This window comes from Physeter macrocephalus, chromosome 19 (genome assembly GCF_002837175.3).
Source record: "Physeter macrocephalus isolate SW-GA chromosome 19, ASM283717v5, whole genome shotgun sequence".
Taxonomy (NCBI): domain Eukaryota; kingdom Metazoa; phylum Chordata; class Mammalia; order Artiodactyla; family Physeteridae; genus Physeter; species Physeter macrocephalus.
This window is the reverse complement of record NC_041232.1, coordinates 82,231,281-82,238,804: the sequence shown is the minus strand read 5'-3', so window position 1 is coordinate 82,238,804 and position 7,524 is coordinate 82,231,281. Positions and strand designations below refer to the sequence as shown.

The following is a 7,524-nucleotide window of genomic DNA, read 5'->3' as shown; positions in this document are numbered from 1 at the left end:
TCTTATGTAAAAGATCCAAAGTCACACATTGGGTCTAATCCTATACTTTGTAGAATTTCACTGTGTGTCAAAAAATCAACAATTTTGTATAAATTCCATTATAAAGTTACCCTTCATTTCTAAAGGTAAATATTAAATTCATCATAGTTACAAAAGTAATTTTACAATTGAAATAGTTATCACATCTGATTAATAATTGAAGAAACACAGATTATTTTGCAAATTGTTAGAAAAGTATGTGTCTCCTCATTGACAATCTATCAGCCTAGATTAGTCGAGGCAGAATAAGAAGATTGCATTTGTTTTATACTTCAGTAAGGAGTTTGGTAAAGTCTATGCATTAATTCTTTGGGGCAGGGAACATGGCTATAGTTAACATCTTTCATGAATTTAAATAACTGGAATATAATAAATAATAGGTTGTTTAAAGCATTTAGATCAGTTCAACCAGCATCTCAGAAATACTGGACTGCATATATTCATCTGAGAATTCACTTTTTGAGTGTTCTGCTACAGACCCTCTCAAGATCTGACTGTGAGAAAGATAAATATATTTTAAGAATATGTGATGTTTCTTTCTCAATAAAGTTCTATTCCTGGTTTAATATGAAAAGGAAACCAGAGTGTTCCGTATTCTGGATATGTTATTGACTTCTCAGTGAGGAAGCAACGGTGTTTTTTATTTTTTTTTTTAAACAACCTGCATTATATCAGAATTAGTTATGTGCGTCATTCATTTCCAACAAATTCAAGGAATCAAGTACTAATGCCTGTAGAAAAACAAGCGTTAGAAAGCTCTGGTTGAATTCTACTGATAGTCCTAATGTGAGAGCCCAGGACAATTATAGAGAAAGTGTTGCAGTAGGGAATCTCCAAAGGCTATTGTAGCAATTTAAGAAAAGCAGTGGTTGTTGAATTAGGGTATTATGGTCACAAGACTGCTTCTGAAGCTTCAGTCAACTACAAAATGCCTTACTCAAATCAGAAAGCTAAAGAAAGGGGCCATACCTCTTGTGTCTGTTTCCTTTTAGCAGGTACACAAAAATCCTAAAAGTCTACCAGCAGATTTCCCTGAACATATCATGGCCAGGACTGGATCTTGTGACTATTCCTGGCTGCAAGGGAGGCTGGTAAACCAAGGAACAAAATTGTTAGATTATGATGAAACTGAGCCAATCATATCACCTGAGTCTGGGCACATTACCCCTCATACTTTATTCCTTCGGGTAGCAATCTTGGGTAGCAATACACAGCGTCTGTCACGTAGGGCATATTTATATCCTTCATTACTATAACGTAGGTAGTGCTCTTCTAGATAATAAAGCAGTCCATGTTTCACTAAAAGAGAAAAATATATTAAAAAGATGATACAGATATCTCGTTGGGAAAAGAGATACTCAGCAGAGAATGCATTGATTATTGAATAGTCTAAGAAAGAACAGGATAATCTCTGGTCTCAGTTCTGCTTACTGAGAAAGCGGTAAAGCCTCAAAACAGGACCAAAATTCATAGACACCTCCAAATTAGGGCAAAGGCCGTGAGAGAGAGGGATGGGTGGTGCGCGTGGGTAGCAAACCCTGCAGGTCCCTCAGCTGCGCGGCCACATCCTATTTCTCCCCCGCACTGCTCCAATCTGAGCCCGGGATAACTTCCTGTTCTTCCACCACTGACGCTAATGATCAGAGTCGCTGACCACTGGAGAGCACACCTCAGTCCAGTGCTGTGGTTTTAAACAAGCCTCATTTCAGCACCTATTTGAAAACAATATATGCTTTTTATGTAATTTAGTGGAACTTTAATCATTTTGCATCTAGTCATGATGTTGAATCTTACCTCGCTAGAATGGAATTTCCCTGGCTTTACGAAGACTGATTCCTTTTCTCCCCACCCCATTTCTCCATCTTTCTCTCTCTTCTTTTCTTTGCGGTACGCGGGCCTCTCACTGTTGTGGCCTCTCCCGTTGCGCCCAGCCGCTCCGCGGCATGTGGGATCTTCCCGGACCGGGGCACGAACCCGCGTCCCCTGCATCGGCAGGCGGACTCTCAACCACTGCGCCACCAGGGAAGCCCTATCTCTCTTCTTTGTCCTTTCAAGAGCAAAACAGCTAATCTCACTCTTGCTGGCCCTGGGAGTTGGAGTCTTGATCTGGAGCCATTTTACGTCTGAGGCCAAGTTTCTTTTTGGCCTCTCTTTATAACACCAGAAATTAATGAGGAAAATCATCTCATATGGTGGTAACACAAAATAAAAAATAAGAGATGATTTTCCTTAGAGACAAACAACTCACCAGAACAAAAGTTTACATGTTCTAATGTTTCAGTTTATATTACAAAAGTGAATAAATGTGAACTGCAGTTGGCAAAATTATCGGGCAAGAAATAATCCAAGGATGCAAATTAAGAGGTATAATGCAAAGTAAACACAGGTTAATCATGGATATTGGTTGTTTAAATAAAATAGTATCAAATCTTTTAATAAAAACGTATTCGGAATAGAAAGGAACGTGGGAAAAAGACCATTGTGAGAGAATATAACATGACAATATAAAATTATTTAACAAAAATAAAAAGAATTGTTTAACATGTATTTTTGCTAAGCACTGTGATAAATTTTGAACTTTTTATTAAATCGTTGACTTTTATTTGATATGTGGCATTTAAAAATAATAGAGCAAAATTATATAGACTCAAATCAACATGCTGTAGCATTTAACACTAGAAAATTAAATTGTTCATTTATGTACTTATTATTTCTAATTAACACATTGACATTTATACTTCACTCACACCCATTTCCCTAATAGCATCACTTTAAAGATTAGGATCAGTAATAAATCCCTATTCAAAGAGCTATTGTTGGTTTTTTTTTAACATCTTTATTGGAGTATAATTGCTTTACAATGGTGTGTTAGTTTCTGCTTTATAACAAAGTGAATCAGCTATATGTATCTTCTTTCTTATGACCCTATGCTAACCTCCATGAATCAGAGTTCATTTGGATGGCAGAAAAACAGAACTATTTTAAAGGGACTTGACAAACAATCGCAGCCTTGATCAAACCATGAGTCAAATTTAATACGTTGGGCGTAGATTTAAGGAAATTATATGAACACAAAAATTACAACTGGTTCCCAAGTCTCCTTTCCTTCTTCAAATTATACCTTCCCCACAAACAATACAACACCAGAAAAACTATATAACTGTAATGATAACTGTAACCATATATATGTAAGATATAAATGTAAAGACAGAGTGTATATATAATTTGTGTGAGGTGGTGAACACAGAAGGCGGATAACTCTCTCCTTACTCCTGTCCATGTGACCCTCTGTAGACAAAGACAGTTCTCCAGTGTGACCACAAGGGCACTGTGTCACTCACTTAGGAAAAAGGAGGGGGTACAGTGGGCCCAGGAATAAATAAGACACGGAGCAAGGCCCTGAACTCCCTCCGTAGTAAAGTCGTATCCTAATGCAGACATCACACACTTCGACACTGTTCATTCCCCAATAAAAGTAGCAGAGCAACACAAGTTCATGTGTCAAGAATAGAAAGAGGAAAGAACTAGTAGTGACCCCGCGGGAGCCAACCTTGGACTCTCAGGTGGCCCTTCTTTGAACAGAGCTATTTAATATGTCCGTGCACAGGAACAGGTGATCTTAATCTTGAGTTTGGACGTAAACAATGTGAATGAACTGAATTGCTATGTCAAGTAAAACTGCAGGCGTATTTTTGCCGTGGCTCAGAGAAAATAATCACACTCGGGACTGCCTCGAGAGTTTTCAGGGGCAGTGATATCCTCAGCTGTAGTTAATGCTGTTGTTTGTGTACTGTGGTTGTGAACCTCACGTGGGAGGCCGCGAGGAGGAATTTAAGTTCCACATTCCCGCCGGCATGAGGCAGAGCGACGGCAAGAGGCTTCCATGATAGATGATACAGCAGTGACGTAGAAAATCGAGGTGAAGATAGAATTCCTAGCCAGAATCACCCTTAGAAACGCACACCTCCTTGAATATGGAGAAATAATGATGAGGATGTGTTTTAGAAGGCTTGAGTTGGGATACATTTTCGAAGTACTGCAGTGATTACATAGGACATTGATGCAGTTTTTCATGGAATTCTTGGTAACACTGTTTAAGCTCTTTTAAGTAGCAAGTCGTCATTAAAATCCACTGAGCACTTACTGCTGTTGTTTTTTATGACAAACAAAATCATTTACATTTAATAATTAACATTTAATAAAACTTGCTTGGCGTAATTCCTGAAGGGTACTTCCCGGAAGATGAGTAAAGAATAATTTTTAACCACTCGGTATGATAAAAAGAAGCTGAAGACTTACCTCTAAAAGCTTTCAGAGGGAAAATGAAAGATTAAATTTATCAAAAGGTAGAATTATTTGGATAGAACCTAATTAGAATGAAATATCTTGAACGTTTATCCAGTATATTTTATATTCCATATTTGCTCTCAACAGTTGTTCTATTACTCTGAAATGCATCCCTACAGTTATATTGTAATTCCAACGGCAGGATAGCGAGCTGTACTTCCAGATCCAAAACAAATTCCAGTCCATGAAGAGAAATGTGTATGACCTAAGGATTTGATTTTGTGACTGTCCATATCCTTATCATCATATATTCTAAAGGTTATTTTTCCTTTTAAGTTATTTTGAATTTTCTTTCCTCGATTTTTGCTTTTTTATAAAATGAAGTATTTCCATTCCCACAAATCAGATGACAAAAGTTACAGGATTCTTCTAATCTAATTATGTAATAAATAAAAGTACTTGATTCTTTTCTGATTTACATCTGAGCATACTTTTTGCTGAGCACTCATGGTGAGAAGTTTTATCACAATTTAATTATTTTCACCTGTTGGTGATAGTCTGCTGTTTTTAACTGGGCATCACAAATCACCCAGGTGTTGACTTGTGAATAATCTACAGTAATTGAGTATACTGTCACTGTTCTTAATTCATAATCATCATACCCATTGTATCAGGAAGGATGGAATAGAAAAGAGCTGCATTTTTAGAACAATTAAATAAATCCAAGGATGTTTAACGAGCAATTACAGATGACATTTTGCAGTTGTCACTCCCAGAAAGTTTACAGGATATGACCAAGGAGACAAATGAATTTTAAATGAAAAGAAGGAAGACTCTTTTTCAAGAACCATCAAAGAAGCAGTATCCAGAAGCATTGTTAGGTAGTTTTAATAGTTTCTATGAAAGGTCAAACACCAACTTGTGCTGTTATGATTAAAAAATAAAATGTGCCTCACGGATAAATTAATTGATAGAGGAATATGTGAGATTAGATATGTGAGAGAGATGAAAATGTGAGATTTCATTTCAGAAATAAGCATGACAATTGGAAATGTTATCTTTTAGTGTTCATAATCAAATATGTTAATTTAATGAATAGCCAGTAAATCAATATTTTGATATATAAGTATATAAATAATTGAATATTGTATTTTCTACCATAAAAGAATGTAAGGGAAAACATTAATTGCCTACCTTTTATGAAATAACTGACTTGGTCATTTATTACAAATTACTAAATTAATAGACATGATTGCAGTGTTAGATATTTACATAGTTGTGGTCAGTCTGCTTTATCTCAACCTATAATAACAGGATAACATCATAATCAAATAGCAGCAATTAGACCCTCACATTAATACCTCACGGTGCTACCTGATATACGAAGGATATTTCTTAAATTTGTAACTCCTCAAATTTCAGCTCCTTCATAAATAAACAGGTTACTTCTAGCTATGAAGTATAATGCAAATTTATATTCTTCTCCTGGTTTAAATATAAGGTAAGGGCTATGATTTCCAAATGAAAATAAAGCATTTCAAGATAGTGCTTTAATATAACAAAACATTATGTAAATCTTCATAGCCCTGTACACCATTTAGTTTGCTATGGAATACTGTAAATCACATTCAAGTTTATAGGCCATTAATATACTGTCATTTAAAGTGTTTCAAATTATTAGCCTGTAAAAATGTGTAATATTCTAATGATGCTTATTATTTCAAAAGTTAATTTTCTTTAGTTTCTTCCTTTTTCATTGACGTATATTTGATTTTCAATGTTGTGTTTATGACCACTAGAACAAAGTGACTCAGTTATACATATATATATACATATTCTTTTTCATATTCTTGTCCATTATGGTTTCTCACAGGATATTGAATATAGTTCCCTTGCTGTACAGTAGGACCTTGTTGTTTATCCATTCTGTATATATCAGTTTGCATCTGCTAATCCCAAACTCCCAACCCACACCCCTCCCTGCTTGGCAACCATCAGTCTATTCTCTATGTCCATGATTCTGTTTCTATTCCATAGATAGGTTCATTTGCATCATATTTTAGAGTCCCCATATAAGTGATATCATATGATATTTGTCTTTTTCTTCCTTACTTAGTATGATAATTTCTAGGTGCATCCATGTTGCTGCAAATGGCATTATTTTGTTCTTTTTTATGGTTGAGTATTATTCCATTATATATATATATATATATATGTACTACATCTTCTTTATCCATTTATCTGTTGATGGACATTTAGGTTGTTTCCAAGTCTTGGCTATTGTGAATAGTGCTGCTATGAATATAGGGGTGCATGAATCTTTGTGAATTACAGTTTTATCTGGCTATGTGCCCAGGAGTGAGATTGCTGGATCATATTGTAGTTCTATTTTTAGTTTTCTGAGGAACCTCCATACTGTTCTCCACAGTGGCTGCACCAACTTACATTCCCACCAGCAGTGTAGGAGGGTTCCCTTTTCTCTGCACTGTCTCCGGAATTTGTTACTTGTAGACTTTTGAATGATGGCCGTTCTGACCGGCGTGAGGTGGTACCTCATTGTAGTTTTGATTTGCATTTCTCTAATAATTAGTGATGTTGAGCAGCTTTTCATGTGCCTATTGGCCATCTGTACGTCTTCTCTGGAGAAATGTCTCTTTAGGTCTTCTCCCCATTTTTCAGTTGGGCTGCTTGGTTTTTTGTTGTTGAGTTGTATGAGCTGTTTTATAGTTTGGAAATTGAGCCCTTGTCAGTTGGATTGTTTGCAAATATTTTTTTCCCATTCTGTAGACTGTCTTTTTGTTTTGTTTATGGTTTCCCTTGCTGTGAGAAGCTTGTAAGTTTGATTAGGTCCCATTTGTCGATTTTTGTTTTTATTTCTATTGCTTTGGGAAACTGACCTAAGAAAACATTGGTCCGATTTATGTCAGACAGTGTTTTGCCTATGTTGTCTTCTAGCAGTTTTATGGTCTTAGGATTAAGTCCTTACGCCATTTTGTGTATGGTGAGAAGGTGTGTTCTAACTTCACTGATTTACATGAGGCTGTCCAACTTTCCCAGCGCTGCTTGCTGAAGAGACTGTCTTTTTCTCATGGTATATTCTTGCCTCCTTTGTCGAAGATTAATTGACCGTAGGTGTGTGGGGCAAAAGTGAATTTTTATTTAATCAGCTGAAAAATAAAATGTCAGTTTTGGTGTAAT

The 7,524-nt window shown here is 36.0% G+C and overlaps 1 long non-coding RNA gene across 3 annotated transcripts in view; it reads right to left on the bottom strand.

Moving 5' to 3' along the window:
- Positions 1-331: 331 nt before the first annotated feature.
- LOC114484463 (uncharacterized) overlaps positions 332-7,524 on the bottom strand; it is a 574,102-nt gene continuing 566,909 nt past the window's right edge. For all 3 annotated transcript variants that reach the window (XR_008616008.1, XR_003677375.1, XR_003677376.2), the window contains exon 4: positions 332-1,338. This is a non-coding gene — a long non-coding RNA (uncharacterized lncRNA). The remainder of the gene's footprint in view (positions 1,339-7,524) is intronic.